This window comes from Pipistrellus hanaki (assembly GCF_964339955.1).
Source record: "Pipistrellus hanaki genome assembly, chromosome: 1".
In the NCBI taxonomy this organism is placed as follows: Eukaryota; Metazoa; Chordata; class Mammalia; order Chiroptera; family Vespertilionidae; genus Pipistrellus; species Pipistrellus hanaki.
Genome location: NC_140503.1, coordinates 116,909,553 through 116,930,863, shown reverse-complemented (window position 1 = coordinate 116,930,863; position 21,311 = coordinate 116,909,553). Strand labels below are relative to the sequence as shown.

Genomic DNA, 21,311 nt, shown 5'->3' with positions numbered 1-21,311 from the left:
ATCATTAGCTTCAGAGACAAAAATGGACTAAGGAAATTTATTTCTGCCAAATCAGCAATGCAAGAAATGCTAAAGGGTCTGCTGTAAAAAAAAGAAGCAGGAAGCAAAGAGGGAACATAAGGGTAAAGAATTAAAATGGTGACAAATAAGTACCTATTAATAATAACTTTATGCTGAAACTGGTTTGGCTCAGTGGATAGAGCGTCAGCTTGCGGACTGAAGGGTCCCAAGTTCGATTCTGGTCAAGGGCATGTATGTTGGTGGCGGGTATATCCCCAGTGAGGGGAGTGCAATAGACAGCTGATTAATGTTTCTCTCTCATCGATGTTTCTAACTCTCAATCCCTCTCTCTTCCTCTCTGTAAAAAAATAAAATATATATATTTAAAAAAATAATAATAACTTTAAATGTAAATTGATTAAATGCCCAAATCAAAAGACATAGGATAATGGATTGACTTAGAAAACATGACCCATATATCTGCTATCTACAAGAAACCAATCTCAGAAAAAAAAGACACACACAGGTTGATGGTGAAAAGATGGAAAAAGGTTTTCCAGATGAATGGAAATTAAAAAAAAAAAAAAACCTTGTAGCAATACTTTTATCTGGAAAATAAGAAGAGATAAGGAAGGCCACTGCATAATACTAAAGGGAGTAATCCAACAAGAAGAAGTAACTCTGGTAAACATATATGCACTAATACAGGAGCACCCAAATACATTAAAGCAAAAACAAACAAACAAAACAAAACAAAACAAAAAAAAACCTCCTAGAGGATGTAAAAGAGAGTTTAACAGCAATACAATAAGAGCAGGAGACTTTCAAACTCCACTATCACCACTGGACAAATCCTCTAAACAAAAAAATCAGCAAAGAAACATCAATCCTATATGACTCACTAGACCAGATGGAATTAATTGACATCTTCAGACCATTTCACTCAAAAGGCACAAAATATACATTCTTCTCAAGTGCACATGGATCATTTTCAAAGATAGACCATATGTAGGGACATAGGCAAAGTCTCTTCAAATTTTAGAAGACAGAAATAATATCAAGCATCTTCTCAGACCACAGTGTCATAAATCTGAAAATCAACTACAATAAAAACAACCTAAAGACACAAAACATATGGAGACTAAACAGCATGCTATTATAAAATGACTGGGTTCTTAGAAAGATCAAGGAAGAAATAAAAAAAATATCTTTATAACAAATAACAATGAAAACACAACAATCCAAAATGTACAGGACACAGAGAAAGCAGTCTTGAAAGGGAAGTTCATAGATCTACAAGCCTACTGCAAAAAACAAGAGACAATGGTAATAAATTACATAACCCTACAACTCAAAGAGTTACAAAGAGAGCAACAGGAAAAGCCCAGTGTAAGCATAAGGAAGGAAAGAATAAAGATCAGAGCAGAGATAAATGACATAGAGACCAAAAAATAATACTAAAAACAGATCAATAAAACCAAGAACTGATTATTTTAAAGGAAAAACAAAGATTGATGAACCTCTAGCCAGACTCACCCAGAAACAAAGAGCGAGGACAAATAAACAAAATCAGAAATGAAAGAGGTGAAATAACAACAGACCCCACTGATAAACAAAGGATTGTAAAAAAAAAAAAAAAAAAAAAAAAAAAAAAAAAAATACTACGAACAACTCTATTTCAACAATCTGGACAACCTGGAGGAAATGAATATATCCTTAGAAAAATACTACCTTCCAAATCTCAATCAGGAAGAATCTAAACAGCTCAATAGACTAGTAACTATGGAAGATATTGAAGCAGTCATCAAAAAACTTCTAGCAAACAAAAGCCCAGGGCTAGATGGCTTCACAGGAGAATTTTACCAAACATTCAAGGAAGAACTAAAAACGATCCTCCTCAGACTATTCAAAAAAATTCAAGAGAATGGAACACTTCCAAGCTCGTTCTATGAAGCCTGCATCACCCTAATACCAAAAACAGATAAAGACAACACAATGAAAAAGAATTACAGGCCAATATCCCTCTTGAACATAGATGCCAAAATCCTCAACAAAATTATAGCAAATCAGATCAAATAGTATATCAGAAAGGTCATACACCATGGCCAAATAGGATTTATACCAGGAATGCAAGGATGGTACAATATCTGCAAATCAATACACATGACACATCACATAAACAAATTGAGAGATAAAAGGTGTAGAAAAATTATTTGACAAAATCCAACACCTTTTCTTGATAAAAACTCTCAACAAGGTGGGAATAGAAGTATCATACATCAACATAATAAAAGCAACATATGATAAACCCACAGTTAACATCATACTCAATGGGCATAAAAGAAAATCATTTCCCCTAAGAACAGGAACAAGACAGGGATGCCGACTCTCACCACTCCTGTTTGACATAGTACTGGAAGTACTAGCCACTGCAATCAGACAAGAAGAAGAAATATAAGGCATCCAAATTGTAAACGAAGAAGTAAAGCTATCCTTATTTGTAGATAACATATTATGCATAAAAACACAAAAGACTCCATCAAAAAATTAGTAGGCATAATAAATGAATTCGGCAAAGTAGCAGGATACAAAATTAATGCCAAGAAATCTATGGCATTTCAATATACCAATAGTGAACTTACAAAAATAGACACCAAAAAAAAATCAACCCCATTTACCATCTCACCAAAAAAATTAAGATAACTAGGAATAAACTTAACTGAGGAGGTAAAAGAGGTATACACAGAAAACTATAGGACACTGAAAAAAGAGATAGAGGAAGATATAAACAGATGGAAGAACATACCATATTCATGGATTGGTAGAATCAACATCATTAAAATGTCTATACTACCCAAAGCAATCTTCAGATTCATTATACTCCCCATTAAAATACCACCAGCATATTTCACAAACTTAGAAAAAACTCTCCAAAAATTCATCTGGAATAAAAAGAAGATGCTGAATAGTCACAGTAATCCTGAGAAAGAAGAATAAAGTAAGTGGGTTCTCAATACCAGATTTTAGCTGTATTACAAAGCCACTGTTCTCAAAAAAGCCTGGTACTGGCACAAGAACAGACACATAGACCAATGGAATAGATTAGAGAATCCAGATATTGACCCAAACCACTATACTTAATTAATACTTGACAAAGGAGGCATGAACATACAATGGAGTCAAGAGAGTCTCTTCAATAAATGGTGTTGAGAAAATTGGACAGATACATGCAAAAAAATAAAATGAGACCTGCAACTTACACTATACACAAAAATAAACTCAAAATGATCAGACTCAAACATATGATGGGAAACCATAAAAATACTAGAGAAATCTATACGCAGAAAAATCTCTGACATATGCCAAAGCAGTTACTTCACCAATACTGCTCCCAGAGAAAAAAACTAAAGAGAAAATATACAAATGGGACTACATCAAAATAAAAAGCTTTTGTATTGCAAAGGAAACCATCAATAAAACAACAAGAAAGCCCCTTGCATGGGAAAACATATTTGCCAATGATATCAATGGTAAGGGTTTAATCTCTAGCATTTACAGGGAACTCGTGTAGCTTAACAAAAAGAAGATAAATAATCCAATCAAAAAATGGGCAACTGATCTAAATAGACATTTTTCAAAAGAAGACAGAAGGAAGGCCAAGACACATATGAAAACCTACTGAAAGTCACTAATCAACAGAAAGATGCAAATCAAAACAACAATGGGGTGCCATTTCACACCTGTCAGAATAGTATTATCTACAAGTCAACAAACAACAAGTGTTGGCGAGGATGTGGAGAAAAAGGAACCCTAGTGCACTGCTGTTGGGAACAGTATGGAATTTCCTCAAAAAATTAAAAACTGGTGCAGCCACTGTGGAGAACAGTATAAGGTTTCCTCAAAAAAGTAAAAATGGAACTCCCATTTGACCCAGCGATCCCACTTCTAGGAATATATCCCAACAAACTAAAAACATCAATCAGAAAGGATATATGCTCCCATATGTTCATAGCAGCACAATTCACCTTAGCCAAGATTTGGAAACAGCCTAAGTGTCTATCAGTAGACGAGTGGATTAGAAAACTGGTACATCTGCACAATGGAATACTATTCTGTGGTATAAAAGAAGGAGTTCTTACCATTTGCAACAACATGGAAAGAGATGGAGAACATTATGCTAAATAAAATAAGTCAGGCAGAGAAATATAAATATCATATGATCTCACTCATTTGTGGAATACAATGAACAACATAAACTGATGGGAAAAAATATAGATTCAGAGACAGAGAAATATCAATCAGAACGTCAGACCTCAGGGAAGAAATTGTAAGGTAACCAGAAACCCAAGAATGCCTGAGAATGTCTTTATTGCCATGCTAGCAGTTATCAGCTGTACAGAAATACTACCTGGGGCAAATGAGGAAGTATTTTGGACTTATGTTCCTGACACTTCATGGGTAAGAGCCCTTTGGGCTGATCCCCCACCTAACGTAGTCACCAATACTACCAAACATCATGGTCATCCAGGAGGGCCATGGAGGGGGCAAGGAAGTATAATTACAAAGGGTTCTCCACCCAGCTTCCTTTTTGTATGTATGACACAAAATCAAACCACTGCCCCTTTGTATGAAAAATTAAAGAGATGTGTGGACACCAAAGGAAGGAACTATCACTGCTTGCTCCTGGGAGAGGTGCCAAAAATGTAACTAAGACCTTGTCTATACAAAAAGAAATTGACAGCCAGTTTGAAATGAAATTGCCATAGCCTAGAGCAAAGAATATCCTTAACTGATATTATTCTACAATGTTGTCATAATTTTCCCAGATTTGCGTTACCCCATTACCTATAATAGTACCTCGCACCTTTTGGAATCAATAAAAAAAAAATCATGTTTTTGGTGCTTGGAGAGAAATGTAACACATCTCTTGATATTTTAAAATTACAACAGCATAATGTAAAATTATCCCAAACAAACTTACAAACTAATTCTTTGAATGTCTGGCAGCAATTTAAAAAGGCTATGAAAAGATTTAATTGCTTCCATTGTGTAGAGGGCCCCCTGGGAAGCATTCCATTCTATATTGGTCCCACTTGCCCTTTTGGCCAAGAGGGACCCTCCTCTCACAATCCATTTGCCCACAGCTGTTTCCTGAGCTTTCTGTTCATGCCGAGGTTGAAGCCTCATGATGGCTGGTACCATGGATCTGCCTCTCGCCAAGTGGGGCAAGCTGGCCCTCCCTGGAGAAGAAACCTGAATTCCCCAAGATATGTGATTAGTGCTGGGGCCCCACCAGCAGGCAAGGGGATCCTAAAGGCAGATGCTGGGCATGGAGGCCATGGGGGCATAGGCTACCAAAGAGACAGAACTGAACCTCACATCACCCTGCTTGGCCCTGGAGGATGGCTGGTTTGCCAGAGATGAGTTTCCTTAGGGAAGGAAAGACCTAAGAAGGCACAATTGCAAAGGAGCCATCAGGAGAGAACATGGGGGTCAAAAGAGGTGGGGCATAGACCCTCACACCCACAACTTTTCAGGGGCCTGAACCCTCACCCCTTTTGAGGGAGGTCTTCTGCCCCCATGGCTACTTAGCTTCCCATGCCCAGCTCAAATTGGGACTCAGGTAACAGACAGAGACTTGGCTGACAGCCGCTGCCCTCTCATTGCAACAAGACTTGTTTGAGTTGTCTTGTACCCATGGTGTGGCGAAGTAGGTTTTTGATACCTAAATCCAACCTAGTGCCAGGAATGCACAGGGCCTACTCAAGAAGGCAAATAATCCTTTCCACTAATATTTACAGGGTCAAATAAGATTGTTGTTAGTGTATTAAATTTGAAAGTAAAATAGTAGTCAAGTTTTCAGGCTAATTTAAATGGGCTAATTGAAATAAGCAAATATTCTAGAAAAATTAATTGAACTGGACAAAAAGCTATTCCTAAAGTGTTAACTAAAATTTTTATTCGTAGTTCATCTAATGGTAAAAATGTATAACATGTAATGAACCTAAAGCAGTCATATGTTAGTGCAAAAATTAAAATTTAAAAGCTATCAAGACTACATTATAAAATCTCCAAAAGCCTTCTAATATTCAAATAAAAAGGGGGGGATCAGAGAAGAATATCATGTAAGAAAAAATATCCTGTAAGTAAATTACATCTAGGAAATTTTTTTACTTTAGAAAATTAACTTTCATTTGTAATGCTAACAACAAGATACCCATGTAAAACATGCATGGGTGTCAAAAAAAGCCAAAGGAAAATCGTTTGGGCAAAAAATGAAAAAGGATCACAAGTCAAATTTATAGAAAAGATTCCTTTATTAACTTTTGGTTGAAAATATGTTTATATACTTTCAGAAAACAACTCTAAGACCACATGCATTTCTGCAACAGAGAATAATTGACAGGACTACTCCAGCCATGAAGACAGAAGAGAAACAGTCCAGAGATGAAAGATGCTGACAATGCCTTGCCATACTAGCAGTGAGCAGAGTGTGTCACTGCAGGTTTCCCAGGACCAAACCAGAGAGGGTCACATCTGCATTACTACCATTTTTGTCCACCATCCAGAACTGAAATATCATTGCTGACATGTACACATAAGGAACTGTTTGACATTAAAATTGGGACTCAAAAGAACTGTTGGCCAAGAAAGAAACTCACTACAGACTGATCCATTTGCATCTCAGCATAACAATTATTGCTTGTCTCATTTTCAGTTCTTATTAGTGTATTTATAGTAGTACATGAGCTCACTCATCTAGGGGAAATGATGAACAACATAGACTGATGAACAAGAACATACCCGGAGACAAGGAAGCATAGATCAGACTGTCGGACCTAAGAGGGAAATTAAGGGAGGGGGGAGATAAGGGGGAAAGATCAACCAAAGGACTTGTGTGCATGCATATGAGCCTAACCAGTGGTCATGGCCAACAAGGGGGTAGGGGCATGTATGGGGAGGCTTTGGGATGGGAATGAGGACAAATATCTGATACCTTAAACAAAAAAAGAAATATATAAAAAAGAACATAATAGCTGGGACTGGTTTGGCTCAGTAGATAGAGCGGCGGCCTGTGGACTGAAAGGTCCCGGGTTCGATTCTGGTCAAGGGCATGTACCTTGGTTGCGGGCACATCCCCGGTGGAGGGTGTGCAAGAGGCAGCTGATCAATGATTCTCTCTCATCGATGTTTCTAACTCTCTATCCCTCTCTCTTCCTCTCTGTGAAAAATCAATAAAATATATTTTTTAAAAAGAACATAATAAATAAATAAATAAATAAATAAATAAATAAATAAATAGAAAAAGAGAAGTCAGTCATAGTCAGGAAGAATTTTGGAGAATATATGGACTCAGAGCAGTTCAGAGCAACAGTGCCCGTGCAGAGCTCGGGCTGTACTCTGACATATGCTGTATAGATATAAGTATAAATATTTCAGTAAAAGTGAACACAATACTCTTCCTTAGTTATATGTAAGTTCAAGTCACATATGTGGCTCTATGAAGAAATGATGCCTAGATCACTAATATCCAAACACTGGTTTGAGGATATGATTCCTGGTTGGGATTTATCATAGCTTTTGGGTAGTTGTGGTTTTTCCAGTTACCTGTGACATAGGAAACTCAGTTTAACTAACCATAGATCCTCATAGATTCAGTGATTAATAGGAAATACAATTAGTTCTGAAAACACTTTGGGACATTTTAATTTATTATAATAGTCTAACTTGTGATAGCTGATAACAGGGCAAGAGTGTGTATGTAAAATTATTTGACATCATATTGGAACATGCTCTATTCCCACAACTCTTAGACATTCTATTGTAGAAACATGTAACCTTTGGAAATATATTTTTTTTGCATCAATCTTATGGATTTAGTATACTTCTTCCTATTTCTCACTGAGGAACACCCTGGATTCTGCCTACAATGGGAAGTAAAAGATAACTACTTTGCAATAGCAGCAATGAGATGCATTCTATCATCAGCTGGTATCAGTGACCAAGTGGAATGAGATCATTTCCTAGCAGTGAACTCAAATGAAAAGCTCTTTAATGTTCCACAGGAATCTTACTGTGTCCTTGTCAGTATAATGTAGCTGACAGAGTGACAACTGATTTCCCAGTAAGTACTCACTTTAGCCATGCCAGCTGCTGGGCTCTACCACAGGTTACAGCTTTGATATTAAGTAGAGATGGTCATCTTTGAAAGAAGTGAATTTCTTTATTTATTACTGATGTCGTTTGTCTCACTTATTAAAATACCTTGTCATAGCTGGATAATGCAACGGCTTTCTTTCCCCCCATTTTACAAAAAGATATATATATATATATATATATATATATATATATATATATATATATATATATATAATGTGTGTGTGTGTGTGTGTGTGTGAGATACATTGGAGAGTAAAGTAGTTTATTTAGTGTTTAGGCTGTCAGCAAGTTAGAAATATATAATATATTCAGAAAATATGTAATTTAAAACAAAACCTATGCATAATGATCAATTATTCTAATTGTGTTGTAGTATTATTTAGAAATTTTTATTTCTAGTTAAGGCTACCAAAATAACCATAATGAAGACTTTAAAGAAAAGTGAAGATTGTGAAATTGGGAATTCTTTGTGTAATCATCTACAAAAGATGATCATGGATGTAAATTTTTAAAAATATAGTTAATCAGAACATGGCACATATTAGCAAAGGGAAACTTGAAAACATAAAATATAATTGTTCCTGAATATGATGAACCAGCCTAGAACAGCAAAATATGATTTACCTAAACAGCACTTGTGAAGTGGACAAAAGACTAAACTCTTATACTCTTAGATGTTTTCTAGAGTCAACTGTACTTCGACTTGGTGGTTCAAGGTTGGAGGGAATGCATGTGCTCAAAGGAAATGTATAGAAAATCTTCTTGATCAATACTGAGTGATAAAACCCTAGTGTATAAAAACTTGTACTGAAAAAGCCTATCAAATATTTTAATATACATGGGAGAAAGTTTCCAAATAAAATTGCCTAAGGGTATTCTAATAACATAATTAAAAAATAATCAGAGTAAAAATAAAACAGTAGCATCCTTTTCTAGCCATGGCAATGTAATGAATTGGATTAATCCTATCTCCTTACGCAAAAACAAAATCTAAAGGAAAACAAAAATAAATGAAATTATTTTTTCAGACATTTGGCAAATGCAGTGTAAATCTGTGATACTTTAAGAAAACAAACATGGAGAGTCCTATAAATTTTCCCAAATTATTACCTGGAAACACCTTCCTCACTGCAGACAAGAAGGGTTTCTGAGTGTACAGTGGGGGCGGGGGGGTGGAGGTGAGATTTCACCTTCTCATGTTTTTACAGAGTCTAGAACATCTGTCTGCAAAAGACTCAATAGTGGGGTATTTCTGGCCTGTGGAGAAACATTAAGGCACTGTTCTAAATTATGGAGCAAAGTGTATTTGATGTGAATGAAAAATAACCATGAATTACGCATTTTAACTTAATAGCTTTAGAAAAGAATTGACAGAATGATTAATTCAATGAAAATCTGACAACATTTTGTACAGCAAAGTAACTGTATTTAGAATAAATAGGTGTAAACCAAGCTTTAAAATGAATGATCAATGATCTTGGATCATTAACTTTTTTTCTATTAACTTTTTTCTATTAACTTTTTTCTATTAACTTTTCTAGATTCAGTTAACTCATATGTAAAATGAATTTTCTAAACAAGAGCAGTAATTGGTAATAATTGAAAGTAATAAGTATGATTATTGCACACCATTTACATGTCTCAATAATTCTCCAAAACATCTCTCTGAAATAAGAATTCTTGGTATTGCATTTTGTGAAAATAGGTAGTCGGTGACAGAGAATGACTATGCACCCAAGTGTGTGTGTGTGTGTGTGTGTGTGTGTGTGTGTGTGTGTGTGTGTATGTTTCCCAGCCCTGTGTTACTATTCACCACATTATAATGCTTCAATATGAATTCATCAAAAACCAATTATTTGTACTTCATAATAGAAGGAATGGTAGGTGGTCAGTGTTAATAATAATAATAAAAAAAACATGATCAATGTAATTATACTAAATATTTTCAAATCCAAATTCTAAAAACATGAAGACACATTCTGATATCTTGGGCCAAGACATTTTGTCAGTCTAATAAGCTTTAGTTATGATGATGCTTCCTTGAACATTATAAACAAGTTCTGATTTTATTAGAATTGTTGTAGGCAATTGGATTAAATTAGTATTGACTATTAATAATGTTTTAATTTTTTTCTATTGAAAATTATAGCTCAATGTATATACTTGTTCAAAAACCCTTTTTATATTTATCTAATTCTTGTGTTATAATTTGCACAAATAATCCACTGAATATATATGAGTCTATGAATCCTGAACCATAATACACCTGTGGAATCATTATCACAATTAAGAATAAGACCACATCCAACATGCCTAGAGGGATTCCTTATGCCCCTTTGTAGCCCAACCCTTCATCTGCCCCTGGCTGCAGACAATCTTTGATCTGCTCCTTATCACTGTTTGTTCCAATATTCTGGAATTCTATATAAGTGGAATCATGTAATATACAGTTTTGTGTTTATTTAATTTTACAGAGGACTATTATTTTTAGATTGACCCATGTATCAGCAGTTCACTTCCTTTTAATGTAAAGATATTTATCATTGAGGTTTGCCATTATTGTTAATCTACTTACTTACTGAGCATCTTATCCTGTGCTCATCCATGATTTTTTTTTCAAAGTCTGTTAAAATATTGTGCCTACTTCAAATAAATATTTTCTTAATCTAGATGGTTAGAGAGATTACTTGTCCAAGCTATTGACATGATTAAAATATGGTGAAGCAGTACTTGGACTTCAGCAATTGTGGCTCAAGAGCCTATATAAGCAAAGCTTAGGTAATAGCAGCAGCCTTCTTCAGGGAGATATGTGAAAAAAAAGTAAAAAGGTTAGAATGGGGGTGGACTCTAGACAGTGATGAATGTGATGAATGGAGAAGTCTGAGCTTCATTTGAAAAGTAATGGGGATTTTTAAGTTGGGGGGTCCAAGAAAAGAAACAATGAAAAGAGTTTTTAAAACTATCATTAGGACAAGAACAAGACAGGGAAGCCCACTCTCACCACTCCTGTTCAACACAGAACTGACACTACTAGCCATTGCGATCAGACAAGTAGAAGAAATAAAAGGCTTGCAAATTGGAAAAGAAGAAAACTGTCCTTATTTGCAGAAGACATGATACTGTACATAGAAAACCCTAGACTCCATAAAAAATTAGTAGACTTAATAAATAAATTAGGCAATGTAGCAGGATACAAAATTAACGCCAAGAAATCTATGACATTTCTATACACTAATAGTGAACTTACAGAAAGAGAGACTAAAAAGGCAATCCCATTCATCATCATACCAAAAAAATTAAGATACCTAGGAATAAGCTTAACTGAGGAGGTAAAAAACCCACATGCAGAAAACTACAGGACACTGAAAAAAGAGATAGAAGACACAAACAGATGAAAGAATATACCATGCTCATGGATTGGTAGAATCAACATAATTAAAAATGCACATACTACGCAAAGCAATCTATAGATTCAATGCACTCCCCATTAAAATACCAATGGCATATTTCACAGACCTAGAAAAAACTTTCCAAAAGCTTATCTGGAATATAAAAGACCCTGAATAGCTGCAGCAATTCTAAGAAAGAACAACAAAGTAGGTGGGATATCAATACCAGATATCACACTATATTATAAAGCTACTATTCTCAAAGCAGACTAATACTGGCACAAGAACAGACATAAAGATTAATGGACTAGAATAGAGAACCCAGAAATTGAACCAAGCCAATATGCTCAATTAATATTTGACAAAGGAGGCATGAATATACAATGGAGTCAAGAGAGTCTCTTCAATAAATGGAGTTAGGAAAATTGGACAGATACATGTAAAAAAATGAAACTAGACCACCAACTTATACCATACACAAAAATAAACTCAAAATGGATACAGGACTTAAACATAAGACAGGAAACCATAAAAATACTAGAAGCATCCACAGGCAGCAAAATCTCAGACATGCTGAAAGAAGCTCTTCACTGATACTGCCCCTAGGGCAATGGAAGCTAAAGAGAAAATAAACAAATGGGACTACATCAAAATAAAAAACTGTTTTCACAGCAAAAGAAACCATCGACAAAACAACAAGAAAGCCCACTGTATGGGAGAATGTATTTGCAAATGTTATCACTGATTTGGATTTAATCTCCAACATTTATAGGGAACTCATACAACTTAACAAAAGAAAGATAAACAACCCAATCAAAAAATGAACAACTTATCTAAATAGATACTTTTTGAGAGAAGACAGAAGGCCAAGAGACATATGAAAACATGCTCAAATCACTAATCATCTGAGAGATACAAGTCAAAGTGACAATGCAGTGACATCTCACACCTGCTTGAATGGCTGTCATCAACAACTCAACAAAGGAGAAGTGCTGGTGAGGATGTGGAGAAAAAAGAACCCTCATGCACTGCTGGTGGGAATGCAGACTGATACAGCCATTGTGGAGAATGGTATGGAGTTTCCTAAAAAAAAAAAAAAAAAAAAAAAAAAAAACTACAAATGGAACTCCCATTTGACCCAGTGATTCCACTTCTAGGAATATATCCAAAGAAACTAGAAACACCAATCAAAAAAGGATATATGCATCCCTATGTTCATAGAAGCAAATTCACCATAGCTAAGATTTGGAAACAGCCTAAGTGCCCATCAGCAGATGATTGGATCAAAAAACTATGGTACATCTACAGAATGGAATACTATAATACTAGTGTAAAAAAGAAGGAATTCTTACCATTTGCAACAGCATAGGTGGAACTGGAGAGCATTATGCTAAGTGAAATAAACCAATCAGAGAAAGATAAATATCATATGATCTCACTCATTTATGGAATATAATGAGCAACATAAACTGATGAACAAAAGCAGATCCAGAGACAGAGAAACATTGATCAGACTATCAAACCTCAGAGGGAAGGGTGGGGGTAAGGGAGAGAGATCAACCAAAGAACTTGTATGTATGCATATAAGCTTAACCAATGAGCATAGACAACAGGGGGTGAGGGCATGAGTGGGAGGGATGGGGGGATAATGTGGGAATAAGGACACAAATGTAACACCTTAATCAATAAAGAAATTTTAAAAATATGGAAAAGACCAAAAGAAAACAAAATAAATTAACTAATAATTCATAATTTTATAATAAAATATAATTAATAACATTTTAAATAAAATGGGTTTGAAGTAGGTTAAATTAAGAACCAGTGGAGGTTAGTAAGTAATTTACTGGAGTGACATAGGTAGGACCTCACCTACAAACAGGACTAGTGGGACAAATAGGATGGAAGAATGCTTTGAGGAAAACTGCATGGAAGATGATCATGTTTTCCTGATATTACACAATCATTTTTTTTTTTCATAGAAATGCAGGTTTATTTCAAAAGAGACATGCTGAATACAAAGGGTTGAAATAAATGAGTAATTATTAACATAAAATATTGGGACATTTTAATAAAAAATATTTTTTTTCATTGATAATTAAATCAAGTCTACATTTTTTTTTTGCATTCTAGCCATGAAAATTTAAATATCATTAATTAAACTGATATGATAGAGTCCTCTATAGTTTTATTATGTTATAATTCAAAGGAAGGTGGTAGAAAGAAGGCAGGGCAAAGTCCTGATCTGATGTTCCTCCTTTAAACTTCCTTCATTTCCTTCCTTTCCCCTTTCAATTCTTTCTTTCTTTCCTTCCTTCTCTAACTCCTCCCATTCTTCCTTCCCTTCATTTTGCTCTGGTATTTTTTGTTATTTCATAAGGCTGAACAAATAGCAGAAAACTATATTGGTATGTATATAGCTATTACCTTACATGCAACTTTTTCAAGTTTCAGTGTAAAAAACTACATTATTTTAAGTATAGGGAAATTTGATAGAACTGAAGTTTAGACAAGCTTATCCACAGAACCATTTGGTAAGATTATTTGGGTTTGTTTTTCACACTATATCCTCTTTTCACCTTGAACTACAATAGGGAAATGCTTATACTTGTGCCTGGTACAAAGCAAGCAGAGCAAATGTAAGCAACGTTTCACAAATGAATTTTAGTGTAAATACATAGAAGAATGCTTTCTACAGAACCACATCAACTTTTAAAGCTCTTGCATTCGCACTATGTTCCATCTTGTCCTCTGTAATCAGATGGAATTTTCCCATATCTTCTCTTGTGAATACAGTTTCTTCGCTTTTTGAAAATTATAAGGCATTTTTTCATCCAAAAGTGCTTCTTTCTAAAACATTGAAGAAAATATATTTTGTTAGAGTCAACTTGCTGCTTAGATGTGCAAAAATATTTATATTATAATAGTATATTGGAAATGAACAATCATTCTTATCTTGTGGCTTATGATGTTACTCTGAGTATGTATCTGGGAGGGTAGTATATTAAGGGTAAATTTCCATTTATGGTCAAACATGATGAATATATATATTTAACACGTAGATGCAATTTACTTCACTACACATATTCAGGGAACTAGTCCAATTTCAGATCAGAAAGGGTCCCATAATCCATAGCTGTCCTGGGAAGCTGAGGGAATTTCTAAATAACCTTCAACTGGAGAATGTCTGTGTTACTTAACCAGTCATGCAGGCTGATCATAGGTAAACATGATATAATACATGAAATGTGACTTTGTGAATCTCGAGAACTGTATTGATCCTGGATTACGAGAAAGAATAAGATTGCACCCTGAGAGGGTGGCCTAGCATATTCAGCAAGAGAATGGATCAGTACATGCATGTGAAAAACTATCCAAGGCCACAGAAAAGCCCATCCTAATATATTAGAGAGAACAGCCCTCCTCACCCACCTGTCATGTCTATCTGGAAACATGTTATTCACAAAGTAGAGTATTAAAATGGGTAATAACTAGCCCCAGATTGAACATGGTTCTGGCTCCATCTAACCAATTTTAAGAAGCAAGTCCTATAACAAACTATTCCTAAATAAATTATTGACATCCAAAAAAAAATCTAAAAATACTTATAACAGCATAAAAATCCTCCATACCCATAAAGTTAAATTCATAATATCTGGCATCCAATCAAAGGCTACTAAGAATATAAATAGGAAGAGGAGGATGAGTAAAATGAGTAAGTTAGTCAAATTTGACACAGAAATGACACAAATGATAGAATTAAAGAAAATAAAATTAATATAGATAAAATAATTTCACTCCACATATTCTAAGGCAAAAAAGATAATGAAAGATATAAAAATGACCAAAATAAAAATTTTAATGTGTGAGGTAGTAACAATGGGTTACTAGAAAATTCATTAATGGCCTAGTAGAAAATTCAAAAGAAGAGATTAATTCCTGTTGAGGAACAGAAATCATCCAAAGAAAAAGAATGAGAGAAATGATAAGACAAAATGAAGAATATCAATGAGATGTGGGAAAGCACTAAGCAGCCTAATATTTCTGTAGAGATGAGGGAGGGGATAAGGAAGTATTTGACAATAATGTTTATCATCACTGCTTCTATTCTACATTATAGTGGAGGTTGTTGTCCATGCAATCAGGCAAGAAGAGAAATGCAAAGAGAATTTGAAGAGAAGAAATAAAACTCCCTTTATTTACAGACCATATGATCACTTTAGTAGAATATCAATTGGCTTCGGGAAGAAAAGTACTAGAACTAATAAATGATTTTTAATAATGCAGAATATAAGAAGAATATAACATTTTTTTTGTATATACTAGTATCTAATCTGAAAAAAGTACAAATACTGCCGGGACCGGTTTGGCTCAGTGGTAGAGTGTTGGCCTGCTGACTGAAAGGTCCCGGGTTCAATTCTGGTCAAGGGCATGTACCTTGGTTGCGGGCACATCCCCAGTGGGGGGTGTGCAAGAGGCAGCTGGTGGATGTTTCTCTTTCATCGACGTTTCTAACGCTCTCTCCCTCTCAGTTCCTCTCTGTGTAAAATCAATAAAATATATTTTTTTAAACGTACAAATACCAATAGTAAAAATTATGAAATACCTAGGGATAAAAGGATCAAAATATGTGTAAGACTTGTACACTGCACAAGAAACATTGATAAGAAAAACTAATGATACCCAAATAAATGGAGAGACATATTTCCTAAGATATGGGCTAGACCATGGAATGGTAATGGCTGAACCTAAGCACGTAATATCTGTAGAGTTTTGCATGCACTTCCTCAAATTTAATGCTGTCATCCCTTAAAATGTATCATAAAAAGCTACTCTTAGAGGCCAGCTTCAGATTCTTTCTGCCACAATAGACTCCTCCTATTGGCCCCAAATCAGACAGAAGGAACACATTAGAGTAGCAATTTAATTATGGATTTCTGCTAATTATTGCTGACATATAGAGGACCCATCCCTTTCCCTTTCTTGGCCAATAAAGCAACCTCAAATTATGCTCTATCCCTGCTCTCAATTTACACTTAGAAAATTAACCTGTCATAATTGAAGGTAAAAATATTGTAAGAAAATAATTTTCATATGAGTAAACCTTTCTCCAAACCCCATGTAAGAAAACAAATTTAAGTATTTAACTTACTTTTTTAAGTAGTTGTTTTTGATATATCTAACTTTAGACTCATAAGATATTGCCCAAACTTATTAAATTCTCTCAAGCTATAGACAACCTAAAGAACAAAACAATTACACAAACATTTAAAATGGATAGTAATCCCTTTCAAGAGAAAAAGTAATAATAATTTATAATTTAGTAACAATGTGATATTAAGAGTAGTAAATTCCTAACCATTCTGTAAGAAGTATCCCTCTAAAATTGTTAAACAACAGTACATTTCTGAGTAAGTCTCATTATGCATTAAATTTTAATTTATGAATTCATTACACACAACTGATTTAGTAAATTATTAAAGTAAAATACCAATGTAATAATAGTGTTCAAAACAAATTAGAATACAAGACAATTCTTATGTTCTATTAAGATTCTATCTAGCTAATATTGCTGAGTCTTTATTTTGCCTCAACTTTTTAAAATTATATAGGATTTAATCCTTGAGAAGCATACAGAACATTGGAGGCACCGAAAGAGAACTATGATACAGTTGGGAAGTTATCTTTACATCCTCAAATTATTTTATAATCATATTTTGGCTATTAAAAATTTAAATGTGGGAAAAGTGGTATCATTTAGAAACAACTGTTGTCAGATTTCTCTTGACCCAAAATACTCAGTAATTTCTAGAATTTCTTATTAACTATCTCTCTTGACCAAGTTAAAGGTGAATCCACAGCCCTGCCCCAGTGGTTATAAGCGCTAGCTTATACCACGTGTTGGAAGTCTTCAATGATTAAAAAGAAGTAGTCTTCAACCCACTTTATTGCTGGTGATGTAGCCTCCTTCCTTTAATCTCCTTCGGACATTTTCATTGAATGGTTGCTCTTAACTGTGGATCCTGGAGACTATTGTATTGCTTGTCCAAATGCTGACAATAAGGATCAGTCAAATTAAAGCCAGAATGAGAGGAGTTAGCTTGACACGAAGGCAGACAGGGCAGGTGTCCAGTGGAAAACAAAGGCAGGTGGAACATAGGCAGGGCAGACACGGCAATCTGAGCAGCCTAACCACAGTCATCCATGCGGAAACAACATTTTAGAATCAGAGCAGGAGGTGTGTGAACCCAGGGAGGGGCTGCAGCAATAAGGTGAACTGATGCGTAGGAACAGGAAAGTCCAGGTCCATTGCTGGGCACGAACAACTGAGAGAATCAATCAGGTAGCGACATGGGTGACTATGAAGCAGGTTTGTAGCAAATATACACGCTTAGATTAATGAAATAAATAAATAAATTACTTACCTAAATTATCCGAATAGCTGATTTGTAATGACATCACTTGTTTAACTAGCTTACTAGCACGCAGTACGATGTGTATCCTCTGAGAGATAGTTACAAAATGTTTTCGTCATCGTTGCCATTCCCAAAAATGCCATTGTTCATTAAGTCCAAACAATGGTGGTCAAATTCTAACAACTGATCAACAATGCAAACTTTGATAAGCAGTTCTTGATAATCAGTTCTCAACAATTGCTTGTTATTATTAAAGTTTAACATTATAAAATTAACAAAAATAATATAAAACTCATATCCTGGCTAAATAGCCTGATGGCCGCGAAAACCTTATATTCCCTTCCCGTTCTCCTGCCGTTCCCTAGCATGTCCTGCATTCTTTCCAAAAATCAGGACTTTTTAAAACGTCGAGGGACGCGGGACAAGTTGTTAAAAATTGGAACTGTCCCGCCAAAATCGGGACCTCTGGTCACCTTACCTTAGATGACAAGGCTTCAGTGGCCACCCATTATGGGCCACTTCCCCATGCAGGGAGTCTCAATAAATTTTCCATGCTTTTGTTTAAATCTCTAGGTCTGCAATTTGATTCTTCACATTACTGGCTATTAGCCTTAAAGAAGGTCAAACAGAAAGCTGCAAACACATTTAAAACGGCCACAAACATAAATGTAATGAATTTCATTTTTAAATATTGATTAATTCTAGTCATACTAATATGACTAGAATGTTCAATCAAAATAAAGCTGCAAACACATTTAAAATGGCCACAAACATAAATGTAATGAATTTCATTTTTAAATATTGACTAATTCTAGTCATACTAATATGACTAGAATGTTCAATCAAAATAAAGCATGCAAGAAGTGTGTGAAAGGGGGAAAACCAGCAACATAAAGAATGGGATTGTGTAATGCAAATTGCTTATTCCTACTCCCCCCCACCCCCCACTGAGCTGAATTATTCTAAGAACCCACCCTTACTCAATTCCTCCACTGACCTCCATCAGACCCTGGCTCTGAGCCAGAGAAGAAAGGAAGAGAAAAAACAAAAGAAACTATGATAAAATGAGTTTTAATGGATAAAGCTGAGTTTAATGATGAGTTTCTCCATTTCCCTCCTGCCCCTTCCAAATCAAGGCACTGCATTCAATTATAAAGATATAATATTAATTATTACTATTATATCTCAATTATCTGAAAATGAAGAAAATGCAAAATCTTTTCCAAGATGCATGGAAACAAGTTTGTCTAAAAGATAAAGTAAAACCCATATGATAAGATGATGGACTAAATAGTTATTGTACCTTGTAATCTTATCTAATAAAAGAAACCCAGCAATCTCTGAGTACTGCAGACAGGAAAATTTTTCAAGTCCTGAATTTTAGCTGAAACCCGTTTGGCTCAGTGGATATAGCATCGGCTTGTGGACTCAAGGGTCCCGGGGTCGATCGGGTCAAGGGCATGTACCTTGATTGCGGGCATATCCCCAGTAGGGAACGTGCAAGAGGCAGCTGATAGATGTTTCTTTCTCATCGATGTTTCTAACTCTCTATCCCTCTCTCTTTCTCTCTGTAAAAAACATATATATATATATATATATATATATATATATATATATATATATATATATATAAAATCTGAATTTTAAAGTTCAAGGTATTGAAGAACCAGTTATAAAGGTTTTGACAGGGATTGAGATTTCTCCATATGTGAGACAATATACAACCTGTGCAATAGCCATTAGCATATAAAAGAAGAAGAAAAAACAGCTATTAGTCATGTATCTATATGTGATACTTTGAAGAAAAAAAATCTCAGCTATTTAATTTCTTTTGTTAATTAAAACATTACAAAACTGGTGGAGTTTTTTGTTTGCTTGCTTGTTTTTGGTGTGAGTTCTTAGTCCATTTTCATTAACAGGATGCTGTTAATGCCTTAATGAGAACCTGAGAAAGGGGAAAAGTGAAGGACAGAAGTAGGTGTGGACTTTGTCCTAATGTCTTTACATTATTTTTGTTTTCATTTATATGATTTTGCTCAGTAAAACAGAAGTTTTGTCTAAAGTAACATCAAAACAGGACCTGGCCCAAGTGAAAGGCGACTGGAATATGTGGGGATGTGGCAAACCTGAGAGCACCTGGCCTGTTTGCAGGCCCTCAATTCAATGTACAAGACTCCACAGTCCTGACCTGCCTGAGGGACTTGTGTTCTGTCTGGCAGCAGCCACATCAGTCATGTCCTGAACACTAATCAGCCTGGTTGGGTGGGATCCTTAAGGAACTCCCTTAATGTAGGTGGGAGTGCTGGAAGCAAAGACCAATAAGTAGTTAATATATTAATACTAGAAGTCTGTCAGAAGACTGATAGACTTTGATATTCAGCAAGGGATGAGAAACAGCATATTACCTTCAGCTGGATGAATGGCTGAAGGCAATCCACTAATCTGATAATCCTTTATTGGTTACCAAACCTTACTATTGATGTTTGCTTTGCTAAAGGGCAAATGTAGATTCTAGTAAATAAAAGGCTATGGGTCTGGAGTTTCAAGGAGCCACTCCACTAGAGAGTAGGTCTCCACCTGGCTCCCATGCCTTCTAAATTTATATTTCTTGTGTAGTGTATCCGTTTATGTGCAGCCCCTTCTTCAGATCCTGAATCCTCCCTGCAAAAGGTTGTGGCATTTTGGCACCTCAAAACAGGGACTGGAGAAGAAGATTCACTGGAGCAAAAAATGAAGGAAAATCACCCACAGAGGTGAGGATCATGGAAAAGATGGGGAGACTCACTCACTGTGCATAAAGCCTGTACGAAGCTTTGGAATTCACAATCCAAAGTGGGTGGGAATGTCTTATTCAAGCCATACCATAATGGAAAAGAATTTAAATAAAAGGCAAAAATATAATTGTAAATTTTTAGCTTGTATGCTCAAGAATAAAGAAATTAAAAGGTCAAAAGGGGACAGGAGCCTTTTCTAGGAACTCATCAGCACCACCACCCAGACAGGCATTTGACACTGCCCATGACCAAGCAACCATGACAGCCAAAATCCTGCTGCCCCACTCATAGACCCGTCGACCCTGGGTCCTCCACCTCCAAAGGGGCAACACTCTGGCAGCAGTAAATACTTCAGTTCTCCCCAGTGGCTGAACTCCAGACTCCACATTTGGAGTTTCCAGAGTGCATGCATCCAGGACACACCGCTCTGTAGGCAAAATCTGGGAGCCACTGGAAGCCCCTGATGGGTGTTATTCTGTACAAGCAAGGGTGCACTGCCCCACAGTAGAAATTCTGAATTCCTTCTTCCTGCATAACTGGCCACAGACACCCAAGCTGTGAAATTTCAGCTCCCG

At 35.5% G+C, this 21,311-nt stretch overlaps 1 pseudogene across 1 annotated transcript in view; it reads right to left on the bottom strand.

Moving 5' to 3' along the window:
- Positions 1-18,591, bottom strand: part of LOC311616321 (peptidyl-prolyl cis-trans isomerase A-like) — a 41,175-nt pseudogene extending 22,584 nt beyond the window's left edge. The window contains exons 1-3 of the transcript XR_014797093.1: positions 18,441-18,591; positions 17,972-18,050; positions 17,491-17,872 (exon numbers count right to left, since the gene is read on the bottom strand). The product of XR_014797093.1 is annotated as a peptidyl-prolyl cis-trans isomerase A-like (transcript). The remainder of the gene's footprint in view (positions 1-17,490; positions 17,873-17,971; positions 18,051-18,440) is intronic.
- Positions 18,592-21,311: the final 2,720 nt, after the last annotated feature.